Source organism: Anas acuta, chromosome 2 (genome assembly GCF_963932015.1).
Source record: "Anas acuta chromosome 2, bAnaAcu1.1, whole genome shotgun sequence".
Classification (NCBI taxonomy): domain Eukaryota; kingdom Metazoa; phylum Chordata; class Aves; order Anseriformes; family Anatidae; genus Anas; species Anas acuta.
The window spans coordinates 2,066,943-2,089,686 of NC_088980.1; the positions used below are offsets into that span (position 1 = coordinate 2,066,943).

General features: G+C 42.1%; 1 long non-coding RNA gene across 1 annotated transcript in view; it reads left to right on the top strand.

Annotated features, from left to right (window-relative positions):
* The window catches only part of LOC137851637 (uncharacterized), a 30,496-nt gene extending 8,240 nt beyond the window's left edge, over positions 1 to 22,256 (top strand). The window contains exon 3 of the long non-coding RNA XR_011093309.1: positions 19,972 to 22,256. This is a non-coding gene — a long non-coding RNA (uncharacterized lncRNA). The remainder of the gene's footprint in view (positions 1 to 19,971) is intronic.
* The last annotated feature ends 488 nt before the right edge of the window (positions 22,257 to 22,744 follow it).

Genomic DNA, 22,744 nt, shown 5'->3' on the forward strand with positions numbered 1-22,744 from the left:
AGAACTTTGATATGGGAAATCACAACAAGGAGTATTCATCCAAGCAAAAGTACAAAGTAGACAGAATCACAGACTAGTTTAGGCTGGAAGGGACCTCTGGAGGTCTGTAAGCCACCCTGTGGTTCTGTGATGCCATTTGCAGCAGCAGAAAAGAAACCAGCTTATTCTCTACTGGTCTAGCTAGTGACAACATGCATGTCTCCACTGCAGATCTCTACATTTACAAAGTTCCCATCAAGGTATTTGTGGAAAGCCTTTCAAGTCATGTCTTTTTATTACCTCTACAATTTCTTTTTGTGAGGAGTACTAAACCAGACACAAGCTGATGGACTGCTTCCAGCAAATCCTTCTGCCTGAGAGAAGGCTGAATAAATTGTCTGGTGCCTGGGACAAGACTCAGACTGCTCAGGTGCCAGGGTCCTTGATGAGTTTCGGTGAGGATTCATTGAACGGAGGGTGAGATTCATCTCCCGAAGCACACCTCTAAAGTAGGGGTGATGCAGGATGCCTCCAAAATGCCTGTTTCTCACCATTGATTGTAAAGTGTGGGATAATGAACTCAGCCGGAGACATCTACATTATCAACAGCTAAAGCTAGCTCAGGTGACAACTGCTTCCAAGAAGACCATGTGCAGTTTGCTTACCACCTGGTCATGCACACATTCACATTTCATTTCTTCCCTGGGGCTGCCTTTTGAATTACCAGAAAGCATAACCTTGACATTGTCCTTTATAAACTCCCAACGTATCAGCTTGAAGCAACACCAGGAGCTTACTGGTGGTGTTTCCTCTGCAGGTTTGTTTTCCTGTGTTAAGCCCAAGACAGGGTCAACCAATTAAAAATGTTAACAAGGGTGAGATTTGCAGTGGCTGTTCAACACAAAGAGGCATAAATGTCGTGCAAGAGGGGACAAGGTTCGAGGACTCATGGGTCAATGCTCCCATTGCCTGAGCTGGTGAACCAGCATGATTTTGCACTTTTCCTCACTGTTTTCTGCGTGTCCACATTTCTGGCCAGTCAGTAGGGCAGCTCTGGCAGGAGCAAGGGAACAAGAGAGTCCCTAGCACTGTGCTCTGCCTGCCAGGTGGGCTGTACTGAATGTAGTTAGCAATTGCCTGAGGCAGTTCAGGCAGAAATCAGCATGTTCACCCTTCCCTTTAAAAGCTCATGGCCTCTACAGCCATGAACTTGCATGGCAATCTTTTTTTTTTCTTTTTTTTTTTTTTTTTCCCCCTGCCTTTTAAACAGTACTAATTTGGTCTAAGCTCTTTTTAATTGCTATATAAAGGCTCCCAGAGCCCTGTGGCATGAAATTATTAGGGATCAGCTGTGACTAATTACATTTTTCGACTTTACAGGACACAGCTCCAGTAAGATTGTTTGTTGTTGCTCTCTTTGTTTTTAAAGCCAAGCTGAATTTCAGTTTGGCCTTGGAAGAGGTCAGCTCTCTTGCTTTTCCCACGTGAGAAAAGCAAATCCCATACTTTTCAAATAAAAGCTTAGTTTCACTTATACTGTCTTTCCCTAAACTCCTTCCTATAGAGTGATATGGAAACTCTCTGGTATTTCCCCAATAAAATGTATTTTCTTATCAAAGGATTGAGGTGGGCTCCAAAGCCCACAGCCCTTGGCTACCTGAACAAATCCTTCCAGGATGATGTACTCAGCTACAGGGGTTTTGCATATCTTTTCCCACCTATCCCCAACTGATAACACTATTCTTAACCTGGTAAATGTTGGGAATTGAGCAGGAAAATCACACTGCTGGCTCCCAGTGCTCTTTGTTTTATGTGATCATGGCTCATTGCTCTTTGCTGCAGTGTAAGCTGGTTCTAACACTTTTTGTAAGAGTTATTTTCACTGGTCTTTCATGGCACAGCCATGGTATTACATCTCCATCTGGCAGAGGTATCTGTCTGTCTTGTTGTGAAGACTGTTCATTCATGTTAATTGTCAGTGGGGTACTTGAAGGATGCTAATTAACCAGTCTAGCATCACCACCTACTACATCACACAGTTTTCCTTATATCCGCCAGAGCATAGGATATTTAGCACATGCAAAACCATCTTTTGATGTTTGATAACTGTTGATCATAAGAGGTTGAGTACTACGCGTGCTAGCAGTCCAGTGGCTCAGAATCTCTGTTTTTGACCACTTTGTGAGTTTATGTGTTGATATTGCACTCTATCCAAATATTTGTCTGGTATCAAGAGTTGGAGCTTGACTTGTTCTTCCCCTAAAGGTGACACTGAAGGGGTTAATCAAGCCAGGCAGTTGGAGCAGACATACCACAGACCTGTTCCCTTTAATTACGTTGCAGGGCAAGAGGAGAGAAATATTGCCTCTAGGATCAGAGCGCTTTATGGCAGGGCAAGTGGAATAAACCAGGAAAACAGCATCACTAATTAACTTGCAGTGAGCTGCAGCACAACCCATGACTTTGTGAGGAGGAACCGAAATAGCTACTGAATTGCTCTCATGACCTTGTTATCTGGTGTTTCTGCACCAAGGGAGGACATGGAAGGAAGGAAGGACTTCCAATGTGAGTGAAACAATGGATCAACTATGGCATCTTTTGCTGCATGGACTTTCCAACCACAGAGCTCTCATAAATTTTGTAACCCTACTTACGTACACACAGCTCACGGTTTTACTTACAATGTGGAGTGACCATGGAGAAGGATATCTACATAAGGGTTGGAAGTACATAGCAATTAGCAGTTCAGTAGAAGAAGCACAGAATGATGTATAAATTAATTTGGTTCCCAGAACAATTGAGAAATTTGGGTAAGTCTGCAGAGAGCTCCGAATTATGGGAGTTCCTGTAACCTGAGTTAGTTTTTAGAGAGATGTTATGGGTAAATCCCCACTGCCTGCCAGTTTTGTAGGAACACCTGATTGGAATTCAACCCACCCAATTTCAGATAGTTGCATCTGAGCTATTGCACAGGCTGCATTTGTACCACTGAAGAGAAATAGGCCCTTTCAAACGCCTATAAAATAGGGCATAAGTTGTCCTATTTAATTTTAATTCTTCTGGACGGGGTGAATTGAACTATCCACATATTGAATGAAAGGCAGTTGTCCAGATACAAGCACTTGGTACCCCTTCAAATATAATCCCTCACAAGTTTGGCTTCTAGCTGCTGAAAGGTCTTCTGTCACTTTGGCAGTGGAGATTCCTCAATTCCCTTTAATGCCTCAAATGGCATTAAGCAACTGAGTCCTTCCTTCTCTGAGTAATTGTGGGTCACCCCTTGCTATGTAAATTCAGCTATTTTGCTGTGATCAGATCTTGGATAACCATACCTGGGCTAGCTTTTTGTTCTTTTTTATTTTTGTTCTGAGCTAGTCAGAACAAAACCAATTTGAGTGTGTCTCAAACTCAAACCTGACGGTGTGTTACCGTTTTGATGTCCAGGCACACCTCCTTTGTTATAGAAAGGAGTAATTTCTCAGTCCTGACTCCAAACAACAAAAACTACATAAAAGGGCTGAGATGGGCATTTTGAGATGGTTTCTACTGAGAAAGAGAACGCATGGTGAGAACACATGAGTCTTCATATATATAACAGGCTGTTCAAAGAAGAATGGAATAATCAGTTCTCTAAGATGCTTGGATAATAAAGTAAGATGTCATATTCTTTAAAAAAAATCAGATGTTAAGAAAATCTGTAGTGGAGCGAAAAGTCAGACACTGGAAATAATTGTTTGCATGTGAGTATGGAATCGCCTTTACCAAGTATCTTTACAGGTAAGTTTGACAAACATCTGTCAAAAATGATGTCACAAGAAAGAAGGGGTTAATTAGCTCTCTGGAGAGTTTTCTTCTCTTCTGTGATTTTTTGATTCTGCTCTGGACAAGGGCCTAAACCACAGCAAGTCCCACAGTGGGTATTTAGGTGGATAACAAGAATATTCAGCATAATCATATTTAATGCTGTTATGAATTCTGGAAGGACTAGGAAGCATCCTGATTCAGGATTTACTTTTCCTGGGCTGGCTTATAACTAGATCTCAGTTTGGGACAGATAATTTTACATATGCTGAAAGGGAATGTTAGAGAATTTAATGTGAGATTTTTAATGAGCAGCAGAAAAAAGTCCAAAGAAAATGTTCTTATTCCTTCTGCTCTGCCCTAGGGAGGAAGAGGGAAGTCAAGGTCAAAAGGTTAATCCAGCTCCAAGGATGAATTCCCCTTATGACAGAAGACTCCTTTCTAGATGGAGCTAATAAAGAAAAGGGAATTAGAGGTAGAAGAATGGAGGAAGTTAAGCTTCACGTAGTTAAAGATGATTCTTTCACCTTTGCCAATTTCCTTGCTGCGGGCAAAATTTATTTGCTTGACTGACCTCTGCCTTTTCTTGCCTTGATGATCCATGTCTGCCTATCTATGGCTTAGAAAAAGTTGTCTGGCAAATGTGAAGCACTTCGCTAAGTTTGGCAGTGCTATTAATAGTGTGCAGGAGCTGAACATTAATTGAGAAAGAGATCTAAGTGGCTCAGCTCATAGCTCATTTTGAACACTCCGCATCTCAGCAGTCTTTGACTTCATCACAATTAGTCAGTGCTACCTACACATTTTTTTTCAGAATGTGTTGGAAAAATAAAAAGATGCTCAAGCAAGCACATGCAGAGCTAATCTACTGTTATTTCAGTAAGCTAATACAAGCTGGAACAAGGTAATAATTTTGTTAGGGCCACGATTTAAAATGATTCAGTAGACCAATACAGTTCAAACAGTCAAACTAATACAGTAGATAATGAACTCCAATTAGGAGAAAAAGAGTAAAAAAGAGTGCTGTGGGAAGTCATAGAAGATTTTGAAAGGCTATGTAGTTCATTTCTAAGTCCTTAGGCAGAAACAACTCTATAAGCCACCCTTGAATGGCATCTACCCTATACTTAAAGATAGCCATTGTGGGTGACTACTGCTCCAATCAATCAGTTTAATTGTATCTCTACCCTTTCCATTACAAAATTTGTCTTAATCATCAAATTAAAACTTTTTTTTTTTTTTTTTTTTTTTAATTTATGTCCAGGATTTCCTGACCTGATCACCATGTACACAGAGAATAGTTTGTTCTCTTCCAATCTGAAGACCATCCCTCAACACTCAAAATCTGTTTTTGTTTGTTTGTTTGATTGATTGGTTGGTTGGTTTTTGTTTTATTTTATTTTATTTTATTTTATTTTATTTTATTTTATTTTATTTTATTTTATTTTATTTTAATCTCCTCTAGCCTCTTTTTCTTCACCTAAGTAAAACAAAATTAGTTCAGCCTTTTCTCTTAAGCCATGTCTTGCACTGGGTCTATTAAAAGAGCAAACAGCTTCTTGTCAGCCAAAAGTTCCAGGCATTGCCATGGACATTATTATTGGAGTGCTGTTGCATACAGTAGCAAAGCAAACACTTCTCTTTCCTCTTCTTCCTACTGTATGACCGATTTTATAGATATAAGAAGTGATAATGCCACAGTCCCTCCCATAAGACTGTCCTTGTGCTCTATGTTATGGTGAAAATGCATAATAAAAATAAATCTTACCCATGCTCAACCTTCTGGACTACAGTCTGTATTTCAATAACAAAACAAAAAAAATGTTCAAAGTGCAAGCTATGGAGACATTTAGATTTTTGGAAGCAGGAATAGTTGCATAACTACATCAATCAGGACACACACTTCATAGAAATATGCAATAAATCATCCAATATTATTTAGCTTCTCTTATCACACAGTCTTAGCACGAAAACTGTTTCTAGCTTCTCTTTGGATAATAAAACAGTCTGCGTTTTGTACTGACAAATGGTTAGGGAACTCATATAAAGTACTAACTGCACTTTTGCCTTTGGATCAGCGAGTAGATGGGGGGAAAATATTTACATTTTTATCAGAACACAAAACACCCACAATTAAGCAACCAGATTCTTCCGAGGACATGTTAAATCTGGTCTTGTGTCCACTACAATAAATATTTTTTTCAATTTGAAAATAAATGTCTATTCTCTGTGGGATTTTAAAACTAAATTTCTAGTCTTGGAGAGTTTTCCAGGCTCCTTCGTAAGGCAATGCAGTGACAGTGGCATCTTCAGAAAACAACTGAGTCCACTGAGTAAGAGGTGTTTAAGAGAGGCAGTGAGGCTCACACTTGGAGACTTGCATGTCTCCAGGGATTTCAGACTCCTTTCCTTGCTTGGACTGTCTGGTTCATTTTGGCTATGGTGGTGTTCAACTTTACAGAATAGTTCATCTCATCTCTTTAAAACACATGTACTGGGATGAACTCAGCTGTGTCCTGCATTTCTGTACATCATAACTGTGCTAATCATGCATGGACTGCCCTCTCAGTGTTACCCTCTTGGAATCAAAAACCTCAGGAGAGTGGAAACTCTCCTTTATCATGGCTTTTATGCTTTAAGATGGGTTATTGGGGTTTTGCAACAGAACAGATTGGTGTGTTCCCTCATCCAAATTCTGTTTGAGAGATGTCAATCACAGCCAATAGTCCAGGGTGCAGAGTAGGAGGCATGAATATCTTCACGTTCTGTACCTAGATTCACTGTGGTTCACCTGTTAAGGTCCATCCTTGTTTTGTTTTGAACTTGCCACCATAGCTTTTATGCTGTTCCTAATAATTCTAGTTCTTGTACTGAAAAAAATAAGCAAGCAAGAATATCCTATTGACTTTCTGTGGGCCATTCCTATCTTCTGTCACATCTTTCTGTCACATCTTTTCCAGGATAAAGCGGTCAAGTATGTCTGAGCATTCCTTATTCAAAAGCAGTTGGATCACTTTACTCATTCTTGTCACACATCCTTGCAGACAGTCCTGCCTACAGCTTTCCTTAGCCCCTGTCAGCAGAAAATCTACCTTATGGATAAGACAAATGTTTAATCCAACAGTAGAGATTGAGAGGGTGCTGAGGGGAGCAGTCTGCCGGAGGACTGATCCAGCTCCTCCCATAGCAGTAATATTTATTCACTCTGGTTTTAATCAGAGGTTGCAGCCTCCACTTGAGAAGAGATTGACTGCGGCTGAGAAGGTGCACTGAGAAATTTCCATTTTAAGCTATCAGCATTTCTGGATGAAAAAAAAATAAATAAATAAAAAATAAAACAAACAAAACAAATCACCACGGCAGCAACCTGCCTTCTCACCTTGAGTCCTGCAGTCAGACTTTGGGGACAAGGATGAATGCAAACCCTTCTTTAGTCAGCAAGAGCTTCCTGAGCTCTTGCTGGGTTTTGATGAGATCATGCTAAATTTGATCTCTGCTGTGGTTTTGATAATGGGCCATGAAAAGAACAGGAGGGAGGAAAAAAAAAAAAAGAAAAAAAGAAAAAAAACACAAAACACCACAACCGGCTGGCTTCCACAAACAAACACTGCCCATGACATTTGTAAATACTCAGAGGTTAAGTGAGGCAGAGAACAAACTTCATAATTTCCTGAGCACTTGTCAGAAGCAGGCTTGGCTCAGAGCAGATGAACAGGATGGGGTTGATGGTCTAACTAGGCTGAGATCCGGCCTCCAGACGCTTTACATGAAGGGGAAAGATGCCCCCTAATGGGTGATCATAGAATAACATAGAATAATCTGATTTACAAAATCCTTTTTTTTTTTTTTTTTTTTTTTTTTTCCCCCTAAAGACTTCTGAATTCGCTGAAGTGTGGGTCCATAGTTCTCATCACTTCTTTTGGGGTCCTTAAAGGAAAAAGGAACCACAAAGTGTGATTGCTTTTCCATTTTGCCGGCCTCAGTTCTCCTTCAGCCCCTTCTGGGAAAACTGGCCAAAGCCATTTTTGAAGAAAAAGTAAAGGTTGGCCCTGTGGAATAGTAAGCCTCTTGTGTGGTACAAGTCATTGTCCTCTAATATGGACAACAAATAAGTGTGGATGCATATTGGGTCATATGATGGAGAGGAGCATGGTATGAAGATGCAGCAGGTTTCTCATTTCTCAGGGAGTTTTATGGTCATGCGGGTTCTCTCCACAGCACGCACGGCTGGCCAGCTGAGCCTAGATTATGTATAATTTACATTGGTGTAACAAGGACATCATTACATATCTGGATGTCAGAAACAGGAGGTGTGAGCCTCTTTATGGATGCTCCAGATTTGAGAGGGCTTTCTGGGCTATAATCATGAATAAGAGATTTTTATACCTTGAATGTTGTACATTGCCAAACAAGGTGAAGGTGATTCATGGTCTTCTGGGTTTTAGTCTCCAAAAGCAATTCTTAAAATCCGTCTGTTAACACAGAAATATGACAGTATCTGAGTTCTGGCCTTCATTGTATATTGAGCCAAAAATCCAGGCTACCTAGCAAGGATTCAGACACCTAGTGCGTGCCTTTCTCAATCTTACATCCAGGTGAAAGATGAATCTTTGTGAAGAAACTATCCCAGAAGCCAGATGAACAAATTTAAAGCACAGTAAAGCTGGGTGGTGTGAACATGAACTCACTGTCCTTGAAAAATTAAAGCTCCCTCCAGAGCTGAAATGCAAAACTGGCAAAATGCAGCTAATGCTGTCACAGTGTAAAAAACCCCTGTTTCTTATGGAAAAAAAAATGATCTGTTTCAGGTCATCACAGTTGAGCAGAAAGTCCTTTCCACACATCCCCTCCCACAACTACAAAGGTGATACATATCAGAGTGTTAAAGCCCATCCTTAAGTACGCATGTTATGGTGTGACACCAGTTTCCTGCTCAAACTGGTGCAAAACATCTGGGTCACATTGTGCTTTTTATCCAAGGCAGGTTGCCCGGTTGATTGTACCTTGCTGAACAAGACCGAAATTTTGCTGTTCTGTGCTTTTTTTTTTTTTTTTTTTTTTTTTTCTTTCCTGTTGTTCTGACATCATGATGTTTTACGGTACTTAGGCAAGAAGGCTAGAGTTTCTGTTTTTAGCTAAAGAAGACAGGGGAAACTGTGGTTTTACACCTCTTCTGATCAGGACCTGCCTACTGCCTTGCCCTAACTGCCTTCCACTGGCACTGTTTAACAGAGAACAGAAGCAATCAGACCTTTATGGTGTCTTTGAATCAATGTAATACATCTGATGGCATAAGCAATAATATGCAACCGATCATTTCATTTTAAGGTTATGTTTTCCATAATCATAAACACAAACAGCCAAAGGCAGATTAGATGAGCCAGGTGGGTATATCTCTGTTTCAAGAGAAACAGTACAGCAAAAAGTATAATTGGCTATGATTTTTTTTTGCACTGCACCATGGGCACATATCCAAAGCGCGGTAGGAATAGATTGGCAAAGCAGTAGTGTTTTACATGCTGTCTTTGATTTATGCGGGCATTAGGATCTCCACATGGATTAGAGAAGGCCAAATTAGATGTTTGGTGCCAAATTCTGCATTCCCTTGTACCCATAAGATGCTGTGTTCATTGATATTAAGGCTATTTTAAGCTGTCCAGGCTGTGGACAATGGTCTTGAAGTAAGTGAAAATGCAGCTGACACCTGCCATAAGTCCCAGCAACAGAGCCTCCTAAAATAGCCATCAGGCAAATAGTATTGGGGCTGCGCCTTCCCTTCCCTTCCCTTCCCTTCCCTTCCCTTCCCTTCCCTTCCCTTCCCTTCCCTTCCCTTCCCTTCCCTTCCCTTCCCTTCCCTTCCCTTCCCTTCCCTTCCCTTCCCTTCCCTTCCCTTCCCTTCCCTTCCCTTCCCTTTCCTTCCCAGGAAGCAGAGAGTAATTTCTTTCTCCCTTCCTCTATGCTTCCATGAGGCCTTTGATTTTTTTTTTCCCTCTTCCTTTTCCTGTTAATTAGATTATCTAAACCTGTGAGACTTTTTTTTTTTTTTTTTTTTTTGAGGAGGAGGAGGAGGAGGAGGAGTGAGAGACTGGTTGTGGTGGGGTTTAGCTGCCCAGCAGGGTAAAACCACCACAGAAATATATGTGCTTCTTTGTATATTGGGTACCCAGCCTCTACTGCACTTAACAGTGAAGCAGTGATCACCTGAGATGCCCACTCTTAGCGCTAGGGCAGCTGGAGTTGATTTCATGCACCTAGTCCAGCCTTCAGCTGCCAGTGCAGGACACAAAGGTGTCCAAAGGTCCTGTGCTATATTTGACAGTTCCCTATGAATGCTTTGGACACCCTACTGTGTCCAAAATGGCACTAGAGGTTAACAGACTCACATCTCCAATTTCGTTTAAGTCATGGAGCCTAGAAACAGTTCATAGAATCATAGAAACACAAGGTCTGAAAGGATCTACAAGATCATCAGTCCAACCGTCCTCCTATCACCAATACTATCCACTAAGCTACTAAATCATATCTCGTAGCACCTCGCCGAGGCAATTCTTGAACACTGTGAGGGACGGTGATTCCACCACCTCCCCAGGCAGGCCATTCCAGTGTCTGACCACTCTTTGAGAGAAAAAGTTTTTCCTGATATCTAATCTAAATCTCCTCAAGCAGAACTTGTGGCCATTTCCTTGAGTCCTATCATTAGTTATCTGAGAGAAGAGGTCGACCATCTCTTCATCACAACCTCCCTTCAGGCAACTGCAGAGAGCAATGAGGTCTCCCCTTAGCTTCCTCTTCTCCAGACTAAACAACCCCAGTTCCCTCAGCTGCTCCTCACAGGACTTGTGTCCCAGGCCCTTCCTCAGCTTCACAGCCCTTCTCTGGACACACTCCAGGGCCTCAATGTCCTCCTTGTAGTGAGGGGCCCAAAACTGAACACAGCACTCGAGGTGCAGCCTCACCAGAGCAGCGCACAGGGGGACGATCACCTCCCTGCTCCTGCTGGCTGCACTATTTCTAATACAGGCCAGTGTGATGTTGCCCTTCCTGGCCACCTGGGCACACTGCTGGCTCATGCTCAGCCAAACATCGATCGACACTCACAGGTCCCTTTCTTCTTCACACTCTTCTAGCCACTTTGCCCCAAGCCTCGCATGGGGTTATTATGGCCAAAGTGCAGGACCCAGCACTTGAACTATTCACCCTAAACCCCTGAAATCTCTCATCATAGTTCGCAGGCTTCTCTGAGATATTTCATCACTGCCTGCCTGAACTATGAGTAATGGGTAGTAATCAGTGGGGTGAACCAGCTCTGGGAGTGTTCTAGTTATGTCCCTGACCCGGCCCTCAGGTAGGCAGCACATTTCCTTAGGGCTCAGGTCTGCTCTGCAAATGGGGCCCTTCGTTCCTCTGAGAAGGGAGTCCCCTACCACAACCACCATTCTTTCTCTCCATGGCAGAGGCAGTCTGAATGCGTGGAGTCGACTGCCTCCTCCTTGGTTACCTCTGACAGGGGCAGGGCAGGGGGTCCACCACCAGTTGTGTATCTCAGCCTGGGGTAGCTTAGTGATATAGTTTAGTGGTGGATTTGTTGTTAGTTCTGAGGTTGGAGACCTCCAAAATGGAGGTCTCTTCCAACTGAGACGATCCTGTGACCTCCCCAGCGCCTTTCCCTGTGGCACACCAGGGAGCTACTCCACCAGTCCACCTCCCGCTCACTGAGACTGCCAGTAGATAGGCTGGGCTCAAAATGGAGGAGGGACAGAACCCTGTGAGCCACCACACGACCTCCCACACCCAGCACCACAGCGCGCTGCTGCCCCCTCCCTGCTCATGGCGGGCACCGCGCGGCGCCGCCCTCCCGGGGGCTGTTTCTAGGCAGAGTGCAGGGGCGTAGCCGCCATTGCTGTGGCAACTCCTACTCCCTGTCAGTCTCTGTCGCGACAGTCGCCGGCTGCGACTTGGTCGCGGTGCTGGCCCGGGCCGACCCAGGTCCCTTTGAACTCATGGTGGGGCGCTGTGGCAGCGTCGGCTCCGAGGCGGCTGCCCTCGGCTACTTTCAGCTGAACTGTGTGTCAGCACTGGTGTTTGATTGTCTGATTTGGTGTCCAGGCTTCATTTTGAGTGTATCTCCTTCAATGTAAGGGGAACTTACACACCCAGAGCATGCAGTGACATCAATATTAAATGTGTCTTAATCTGTGAGTTGAAAGCCATCTTAGGTGACACTACAGTGCCAAGCAGTTGTTTCCTATCTCCCTTTCTAGCCTCCCAAGAAATGGCTGACAGATTTTTCTCAATAGTCTTCTCCAAAACTGTGAATAAATCTTTGCAAATTCTGTGAAAATGAGAAGCCACAGGCTGGAGGGAGAGACGTGCATAGTCTTTGACATCCTTACACAGTCTGAGTTTGGTATGAAAATGTACGGCTGGCAAACCCTCGCACCATGCTGGCCCTGGGGTCAGGAGGAAAGCTGGGGCACAAGGAAGTGTGTTTTATTCTGAAGCAGCTCAAAGCCAGTGAGAAATAGATGTTAGCTGCTCTTTGCCTCGCTACCTTTCACTAGAATGAAACATCACCATGAACAACTCATTCCTGTGTAGGAGTTGAGTCCAGGATTTCTTTTGGCTGTGTTGACACCAATAAATTAAACTGCGCTGGGGCATGTTGTACAGCTGTGGTCAGTTATATTCTTAAATTCTTAACACTGGTCCTTGGCATGCTTTTGACCTGTGACAATTAGTATTCACCTAGACAATTTTGGCTTGGGCATCACTGCAGGCCAGAGACCATTCCAATAAGCTATTTGGATGCGGCCACTTTGTTTGGGAGGATAAAAGAGTTTAGCAGTGTGGATGTGGCCAGGTCCTGCCAACTGGCAGCAGGACAAGACAATGTGACCTGGCCCTGCTTAGTTTACTATTATAGATGTGATCTTTTTGTCCAGATGGCATAGGGAGGATGCCAAGACTGGTTTTGAGTTGTTGCCCAACATCCCTGAAAGACTGGAAGCCAAGCATTGGTTTCGGCTTTAAAAGAGATGGAAACCTTCTCTGCGTGGGCACAAGGCAGAGTTCCAGAGCAGAGGGTGCTCTGGTGAAGACAGAGAGCTCACTGCTGTGCCTCTCTGAGTCTCTTGGCTCCTCACATTGTTCCTTCACACCAGATGAGGAGTGACCTTTGTGAATGCCTGAGACGTTACTTAACCTGAGGTTGAAAGAGTTGGTGATTTAGGTGATTTAGTGATTTAAGCAATACAGATGGTTCATGCTTTCCTGGAATGGTTGATGCAAGGGTTGTCCACTCCTTTAAACTCAGGTGTTTCTGTGTTTCATTCAGTGTGAACACACTTCTACTGAGGCACTTTTGAAATGTGTCCTTTTGCCTCCTGGTACAACACATTCTTATGCATTATGCTCAGAAGACCATCTCGTAGGCCATATCCAGTGTGATAAGTGGCAAGACAGAACTCCCCCTCTGACCCTCAGGCAATGGGCACACATGGTGTGCATCCCTGTGACTCAGCTTGCTTCTTACCTGAAATGGGATGCAGCTGGAAAAGCCATGGGTTAACTCTGTTCCCTGGATGGCACTTGGGAATCTGTGAGAACTCTGCTTGGCCCAGGCCCAAACCTTCCCGTGGGCTGTGCTACAAGCTCAACAGTGTGGTTAATTACTGGCCAGTACCTGAGCATATGTCCACCCTATGTTTAATTCACCACTGTAGTTATGACCTTAGACTCAAGTTAAAGAATGTGAATACAACTTTGTCTTCCGTGAAAAAGAAACATATTATTTATTCAAAATATTGTCAATCCATGTTTTCGGAGGTATTTTTACAAGCATCTAGAAACCTTGAAAACAGAGGAATCCAGCGCACTCCATTTTAAAGATGAGCTCTGCAAATTTTCTATTACCTGGGTCACTTTTTCAGTTGCTCCATATTGGAGAGAAACAATGAGACTCTCATTGCCTAATGAGGTACACTGATATCTGTAGATATTTGTAGTGTTGCTGTATTATCTCACTCTAGAATTAGAATTAGAATTAGAATGTAGTGTTGCTGTATTATTTCACTCTAGAATTAGAGCAGCTCTAATTTTGTGCTGCATGTAGGGGCCCTGTACAGTAATACAGAACTTGTGTAGGCTTCAGATCTCTTGAGCAACCTGTGATTATGGGCTTGGTAACAATTCATCCACTGTATATCTGTCTAATGATAGGGTACATTTGGAAGGCAGATTATATGTAATTTTGCTGCAGCAGTTCTTATTTTTCTCCTAAATTTAGGATATCAAGAATGATCTGGAGATGAAGACCACACTCAGTTTTCAGCGGTACACCAATCCAGATTTGCATTGGTGGAAGAAAGAGCAATGATACACACACACACACACCAAAAAAAAAAAAAAAAAAAAAAAAAAAAAGTAACAGCTCACTTTGTTGCTGTCTGAAATTCAGTTATTCAGATCCATGACTAAGATATCTTAATTCCCTCTTTCTCATGGAAAATCAATAAAGCAATAAAGACGTAAGAAAAGGCAAAAGGGAACCAATTAATTTTCTCAAAGCACTATTATGTTATCCAGGAGGTGCTACTAACTTACTTCTTGGTAGATTCCACAATACGTCACAAGAATCAACCACGTTGCATCTCACAGTGCTGGAGGTGCATCCCACAAGAGGGGTCCTGAGGCAACAGGCTGAGACACAAACTATAGAGAGAAGGAGAAGGGTGGAATAGAGAGGATAAATGCTGGGTATGAAGGCATGTCTGGAGCAGTTTCCAATTCATCGTCTGACATGGGTACAAACAGAGAGAAATGCCAACAGGTGCAGAGTTTATCTGACCTAGCAGAGCAGTGCTTTCTTCATCCCACGCCCAAGTACCATGCTCTGTCCCATGTCATGGGAAAAGGCAGAGTAGCTCCATTAGCACCAGGACAGCTCTGTCAAGTGCTAAATGCAAACCCACCTTTAAGCCTGAGTTTTTGTGACCCACTGGAGAAGAAGGAGACAGATACAATTACCTGGCTCAGCAGGTAACAGCATGTCTCCCAGCAGCTCAGATTTACGAACCAATTAATAGATCTTGGTGGATTTTCTGCCACCTGTGGTCAGTGCTGCTATTTCTGTGTAAAAGTACTCTTGCACGTAGCAACCTGAGTGGTGTTCTTCAATTAGAGCTCCTGAAAGGTAGTGCTTTATCTTCTAAAGGTGGGGTTCTTCAGTCTGTGGAAATGCACTGGTGTGCAGGTGCATTTTTTAGCATTGCTGTATAATAATTGCATTATTTAATGTGCATCTTGGCCAGTACCAAATCAAGCTTCCAGCTGTGACTGTAGCTAATTTCCCTTGTATTTGAGGTTTATATACTGGATGGAACAGTGGGATCTAATAACTTTATAGTTAAAGAGAAAATTTGAATTGCATAGTAATATTAAACAAGTAAATGTTATATGGAGAAAAAAAAAAAAAAAAAAGTGGATTTTATGTATGGTTCAACAAAGCAAGTCCAAAACGTGGATAGGTTAAAAATAATGGAACAGGAGACTGACATAATAAGAGTGCAGTAGATTTAAGTTTGATTTCTTTTGGCTAAAAAAGTATTTTGTGACCTTGTTGTTATTAACTTATATTAATTTGGATCACCCACTTATGTATCGGTCCATCAAAATAGCTCTTTTCCAAATGAAAATACATTGTTGAGACCAGATGTTCCTCTGACAGCATTGAATATTGTTCAATTGCATTAAGGGCAGAACATCATCAGCTGCCTTTGAGCTCTGTGCCCCAATTCCTGATACCGTGCCATAGAAGTAGATTGATCAAGATGACCAGGTGAACAGAGAGGATGAATGGATATTACATTGCAAGAAAGACTACAGCAACACGCAGACCATGCATGAGGACTTTTAAACATTTTTAAACATTTAAACATTTAAAAACATTTAAACTTTTAAGCAGTTAGCTGCAAGGGAGCATCATGTTAAGAAACAAGTGTGTGTCTCATTCAGTGCTCTTCTGGTGGTCAGCTGAAGAGGTGCGTAAAAGGCTCCTGTTCCTATTAAGTAATGGAGTTGGCATGCTGGCTTTTGTTGAAGGGTTTTGCACGGTAACAGCATGAAAGGAGCTTCATTTAAAATCTGCTTCAGCAATCACTCTGCAAGCTGTTATGTTCTCAGCACAAGGTGTTTTGCTACAGCTGCTCAAAACAGGAAGCCAAATGTGAGATAACCTAGAAAATGTGGTAAACTTTGGCTCTGCCCTCACTCTCACCGTATAAGCTCAGACTACCTGGGACAGGGCGGTGGGAGGGAAAGCTTTTGCATGCAGAGGTATGAATGTTTTAAGATGAGTGCCTCTGATAGCTGCCGCTGCTGACCACATCCTTCCCACTTCCCGAATCACTATCTGCAGGCTGTGCTTGGGGCTTCCTGTGTCACCGCTGATAAGGTAGCAGAGAGGCGGCCAGGTGCCATCCCTGCTGCTCCCCTGCACAAGGAGGTTATAGACACACTTGCTAGGGCCACAGAATCTGCTACAATAATGAAGAAGAAAGTTTTTTTCTGTTCAGTCTTCATCTGACGCAGTGAGAGTCCCACGATGCCAGATTTATAATGTATTTAACAGATTTACCTGGGGTGTAAGAAATGGAGAAAGTGTCAGAGCATCAGCCCTGTGGCCTAGTGAGCCCCAAATAGGGCCTCTGACAACAACCAAGAGATAATACTTCCCACAAAAATGACACAAATAAAAGTAGGCAGTTAAGATACGGTGTGGGATCCCCCCAAAACTTTGGGTCCTGTGTTTGCTTTTAGCTTTGGTCATTGGAAGAAATGGGTGGTTAGGCCTGTGGGGTGGACTTCAGCCTCTGGGGCATCTCCTCAACCTGCAGCCCCTGGGCTTGCAGTGGTGGAGTCCCTTTATCAGGCCTCAGTGTTTTGGGGATGTTAGGGGTCTCTCCTCCATATTATCTGAAAAGGAATTACTGCATATTTGAACTTGGCTGCCTCAGTTCTTGTATTTCCAGTTGTAGGCCTTCCTGTGCACTGCTAGAAAGCCCTCCAGGCACCTCAACATTGGTTCTCTGTTCTGAGCCTCTAATGAGCAAGCAGATCTGAACAGAAACACAGAACTTTTCCACAGTTAACTCACAAATAAGATGTTTACTAATGCTCTTTAAAGCATCTTTCTTGTCCAGACTCGAGTAAAAATTCAGACCAGAACACCCATTAATTGGTGTCTTTTTTTTTTTTTTTTTTGAAGCAACCTAAGCAACTCATTAAACAAGCACTGGCCTTGCTTAGCTGACTTGATACAAGTAAATTATATATTGGCGAGAGTATGATCAATCCGGCATGCCTGTAGGCAAAAGTACAGATGGGATATTTTCCTTCTCTCGTAATATATGCATAGCATTATCAGAAATAGCATATTACCCAGGTGACTAAAGAGGAGGAGATCATTTTCTCCAGAGGCACTATTTTCCTGATAGTGTCTATCAACTGCTGCATAGGCAATAGCCAATTAGCTGGCAGATGTAAATAGCTCTCAAATTTCTTGCCTCTCAGTGCTTTTTTGACTAATGCTGAATTCGGTGACTCATTTTTCACCTTTGAAAAACATAAGGATGGTAAGATGTAGGGGAGGTGTTCTGATGGAAGGCAGACCATGTCTCCTCCACCCTTCGGTGCGGAATAACTACTGATCATCTAAACAGCTGAGGCCAGGATCAGCATGTCTGGGCATACTGGGAAGGAATTATGATGGATGAAAGTACCTTAAGTGGTTGTCGATAGAGCAAAACCAGAGCACAGTGCTTGCTATCCCATTCCTTGGGAGGCCTAGCCAGCTGACTGAAGTCAGAAATCAAGAACAGACTGATATCAAAGCCATTCTCTTGAAGGTGCCTGGCTAAATATTGACTGAGTGGAATAATTCATTATTTTATTGATCTTCAGCTTATTCCATAAAGTGGGGCATGCTGAGGAGCTGGCTCACCTTGACATGGGTGATAAAGAGTTTTGAAGACCAAGAAAGACAGGGAGCTTATTAAAAAGATTAGCAAGCACCAGAATAGTTTAGTTAAGGACTATTTTTAGAGACAGTATTATCCTGAATAAAGCAGTGTAAGAATCACAGAAAGATTAGTCAGTTTTACAGTACTTATCTTCTGTTCTTGTATTTGAGAAAAGCACAAAGCTTTTTTTTCTCTGGGGGAATCATCTTTCCAAACTAACCAGGTTACAGTAGTTCAAAACCAAAGCAAAGTGTAAAAGAAAGAGCAATGGTTGGCCAGGATTTCCAAATGTGCTGTATCACACAAAAGAAAATTGTTTATCACTATATTTGAGACCCTTTGGTTAAGCTGAAGGCATGGGTGAAGTCATACCATACCAAGTGTACTGGTGTTTTAAGGCTACTACACATTTTCATTGTTCCTGGAGCCAGTGCCACTGATTAATAATGTTGTTTTCTGTTTGTTTGATTGTTTTTAAATGAGTAGTGGTTGCCCAGCCTTGAAAAACTCACAAACTGGGGAAAACTCAGCACAGGAGGAGAAAAATACATAGAGCTGGAGAGGAGAACACAGAGCAAGGAAAATGCTGCAGGAAAAAAAAAGGGCAAATATTGTTAATTGTTTGGAATGGGAGGATCAATAGTCTTCTGAAGGCTTTTAAAAAATTGCATTTGTGGATCAGAAAGGCATTTCATGCCAGAGATGATGGAGTATCTGCACTGAGCCCGGTTCACCCAAGAAAGATCCTGCAGTTGGTGCTGCCCCTGGTGTTGGAAATGCAATTGTCCTCATGGACCTACAGCCCTGGAAATTTTGTTAGCTCAAGTGCTCTGTTGCCAGCTCTCACCACTGCCGAGACCCCGTGTGCCACCAATACACACTGCTGACAAGATGTTCAGTCCTACCAGTACTGATCAAAGAAGCTGTGCCCTGCTGCAACCCAATGTTCCTCTATTATCCATATCAGTGGGACTGTTTCTGGGAAGGCATGAAGGGATGTCCTGTATCTGTGAATAGTGTTTTCTTGATATCTTTTTCAGTATTTCCATCCCTGAACCCCTACCCATATTCAAATACCTCTACCACTATTCAAATATTGTTCCTTTTTCCATTTCATGGTTCATCCATCCAAATACTAGTTAGGAATTTGTGAGCTTTTCCCTCTCTGGATGGGTTCCTATCCTCAGAGGAGCAATTTTCCCTACTGCCTCAGAATACTGTGACGGAGGTCACCCTCAGTACCAAAAAGGAGGACAAATCACGATACCATGAGCACATTTCAGTGCTGATTTTGGTTTTATGGTTATCATTTTATATAGTTCTGTCAAGTAATGACACCCATTTCACATGGTGCTCATAGCTTTAGTTATTCTGGATAACATTGTCCTGCTTGCTGTATACGCAATGAATTTTTGGCTAACAGGATGTCTGTCTGTCTGTCTGGATTACCTGTCTTTTTAAAACTGTTGTGGATTATTTCAAAGCTCAGAGGAAGTTCTGGAAATCAGCAGACCCTATTTCTGTTGTCTGGGGGAGCGTTGGAAAATCTTGATTCCTTGCTCAGACCTCTGAGAGATGGTGGGGAAACTCTGGCAGTTTAGGACAATGTTAGAAAAACTTCTGTTAGGAATACTGCTGGTCTAATTGATGCTAGCTGAAGGGGGAAAAATAGATTGGATGAGCTCTGAGGTCCCTTCTAGCCCTTGTCTTTTCAGAAGCTGCTTCTCTGAGCCCTTGATGTGTGAATGGATGCTCTGCACAACCCTGGAGCTGGTTACTGGGAGCCCGGCAGGCAGTGTATGCTCTGTGTTAACCATTAGCAAAGTCAGCTAAGCATTATTCCTTTGAAGTGATTTTGTATTTAATTTTTATTTGTGTAAATTCATCAATTAACAAGTGTTTGTGCCTGATGCAAATTCCATTTAAGTGAGAGGAAAAACTTTTCTTTCAATTTCAGTGAGCTTTCAAAAGGTCTTTCTGTGTTTTCTTGTGACAAATATACTGACAGCACATTCTTGTTGCTAGAAAAATTGCAGTATTACAGTCTTTTTTGTAGAAGAACTACAAATGTTTCCTTTATAATTAAGGCGCAGAATCAATCTTGCTATCTCGTTACTGCATTCATGGCTTGTATACGGCTAGTCATTTCTGTGTTCTTTTTTCTTCCCTCCAGAATTCACTTAGCACGGCTTTCATCATTGTGATTGCAGATTATTCCTAACCGCTTTCAAACCAGAAAAAGAAACAAATCATCAAAACACTTTGAGTGAGCATAACAAGACCTCGAGCAGGAAATCTTCTGCCTCTTACAAATGCGGTACCTGAAAGATGTTTTAAACCAGCAGAGTTTCTAATAACAAGAAGAACCGAAAATGCGAAAGCTGATGTGATTGAGAGCAATGTTATCAATTCCAAACCTCCTGGCACGCTGCGGGGGTTTGATCAGCGGGTGAAATACAAAACCTGAAGGAAAGAAGATTAGAGGGAATTCTTGGGTACTAACCCATGGTTTAAAGTCAGCTGCAAACCAGGCCTGGGCATATTTCCCATTTGAGCTAACAGTGATGGACGTGAGTCAACCTGACAACTTCCAGTCTCCTCCTGAGAGACCGAAGTCGTTGCCTTGCTCTGATTCATCCCCTTGCAAGAAAATGCTTGAAGTTAGACAAAATCATGCCGTCCCTACAAAACAAGGCCAGAATCAGTTTTTGTCCTGCTTGTTTCAACCTCCTGCTCCAACTGACATGAGGTGATCAGCCAGATTTTGTATTCAGGAGAGATAAAGATACCTTTGTTCTCTTTTGGTGCCACGCTCTTGTGCAGGAGAAAATAAACGAGAGGGTAAACTCATTTGTTTGGTATGCCTGGCCCACCCCATGGAGCTGCAAACTGCCAGTTGCCCAAATTAGAAGAGGATAAACTTTGTTTACCTCTGTTCACCCTTGGCTACAGATAAATCCTCAGCAGGTGCCAGGCATTACGGCTTCCTGAATTGTAATGAAACAAGATGCAAAGCTCCTGCAATCAGTTATGACTCTCGAGAATCGGCGTTTGGGAGGTCTGTTTGCTCTGAAAGAAAGATTGTAAATCTATTTGTTTTGTTTCTTAATAAGCCAGAAGCAATATCTGTACATTCTTCTGCCAGAGGGAGTTGTTATGTGGATGTATTTCAGTCTTGGAAGTCCTGGCTGGGGCAAACACAGAAATCTCCATCCTACCTTGGGTGAGCCACTGATGGCCCCGTGCGATGGATCTCCTGCTTTGCTCTGTGCTATGAGACCCATGCATAAAAATAGCTTTAAGGAGTAAAAATGAACGGGAGGGGAAAAAATCATGGTCTGTTGCAATTGTTTCTTTCCTTTTTAGCAGGGGAAAAATACTCTGTAAGTTATGCAGTCAATTGGTCATTACTCAAATTAAGAGAATTTGGACAGCTACATCAGTCACTAGGGAAAACAATAATAACAACAACCAGAACAAATCCCACCCAACCAAAAAAAAAGCCCTTGTTAGTCCTGCTACAGTACAGTTCTGAACTGCAAATCACTGAGAGAGACGGGAAGAACTCAAAACAACCAGAATTAACCATAATTGAATAAGCCCTATTGCATATCAATTTATTTAAAAATAAGGAACTGAAGTCAAAAACAAGGGGATATTTTTACCAGCTATGTCTAGTTGGTACAAAGAAGCTGGATCTCCAGAAGAGGAGATGGATTGTTTGTTTTTTCTTTGCTTTCTTTCTTTTTCATTTTATTTTATTTTTTTTCTGCCAAGACAGCAATAATATTCTGTATTTTAGTATGTTATTTCCCCATTCTTTCCAAATCATGCCATCAGCAAATTCTTCTTTCCTTGCATCATTTTTAGTTAGAGAGAACCAGTCCCAGCAAGCGATTCCTCCCATCTATCACACACTACATGAAATTGCTGGCTGAGACACGATGCCTACAGCTGAGATGGTTCCTAGCCTGTTTTAGCTCATATTTGTGGCCAGGAGTTCTTATGATTCTGTGGTCTTGATTAGTTTCTTAAACAGCAATTAAACCTTCACAATCCTCATGTAAAAAAAAAAAAATAAATAAATACAGAAAAACTCTGAAATATCTGCGTACACTGTTTGTGATTTATTTGTGCAACTGGCAATTTACAGTCAAAGCTTAAGGGCTATAAGAATAGCTGGATACACCATTTGATTATACATCTATAACTCCTAACATAATAAGCAGAGTGTTTTTTTTTCTTTGTTTTTTTTTTTTTTTTTTTTTTTTTTTTATACCTCCCCCTTCCCCCCTTTCCCTCCAATTGCTATTTTTGTCACTGTAATGATGGCAAGAGTTTTTTCTTTGGGTAATTACATCTGTAATGCTGAATGCTGCTTCTCATTCACACTTCACGCTAGGCACTGGGTTTGTACTGCTACCTGCTATTGCTGCAAAACTTTGCAGAACCAACCCACTGTTCCACTTCCCATGATTACTCTCATTAAGCAAGGGCAAACTTTGAGATTTGTCTCAAAAAGGACTTTTTATCAGCAGCAAGTTTTGCTGAGAGTTTTTGAAATTTGCTCTTAGTTGGTTTTCTTTTTTGTTTGTTTGTTTGTTTTTTGAGTAAAAAGAAAACCAAAAAACTGATCAGGATGTTATCTTTTGATTTTGGGTGAGGCCATACTAACAGGGAGGATTTTACCTTTAGGCTGGTGGAAACAGTTGGGTGAAAAGGAAAGCAGTGAAAAGGAAGAAGACACAATCTCCCTCCTTTCTTGCAAGCTTCAAATTAAATAGTTTCTTTTGGAAAGATGGGTCTAAATCTGCCTTCCTGAGCTGAAATTCTCTGAAGCAATTGCAGCTTAGGACAGACTTCTTCCCTCTCTGCAACTCTCCTTCCTCTCTTTTTGTGAACAGAACAAATTCTGTATTTCTGAAGGGATTTTCACCAGTACAAGT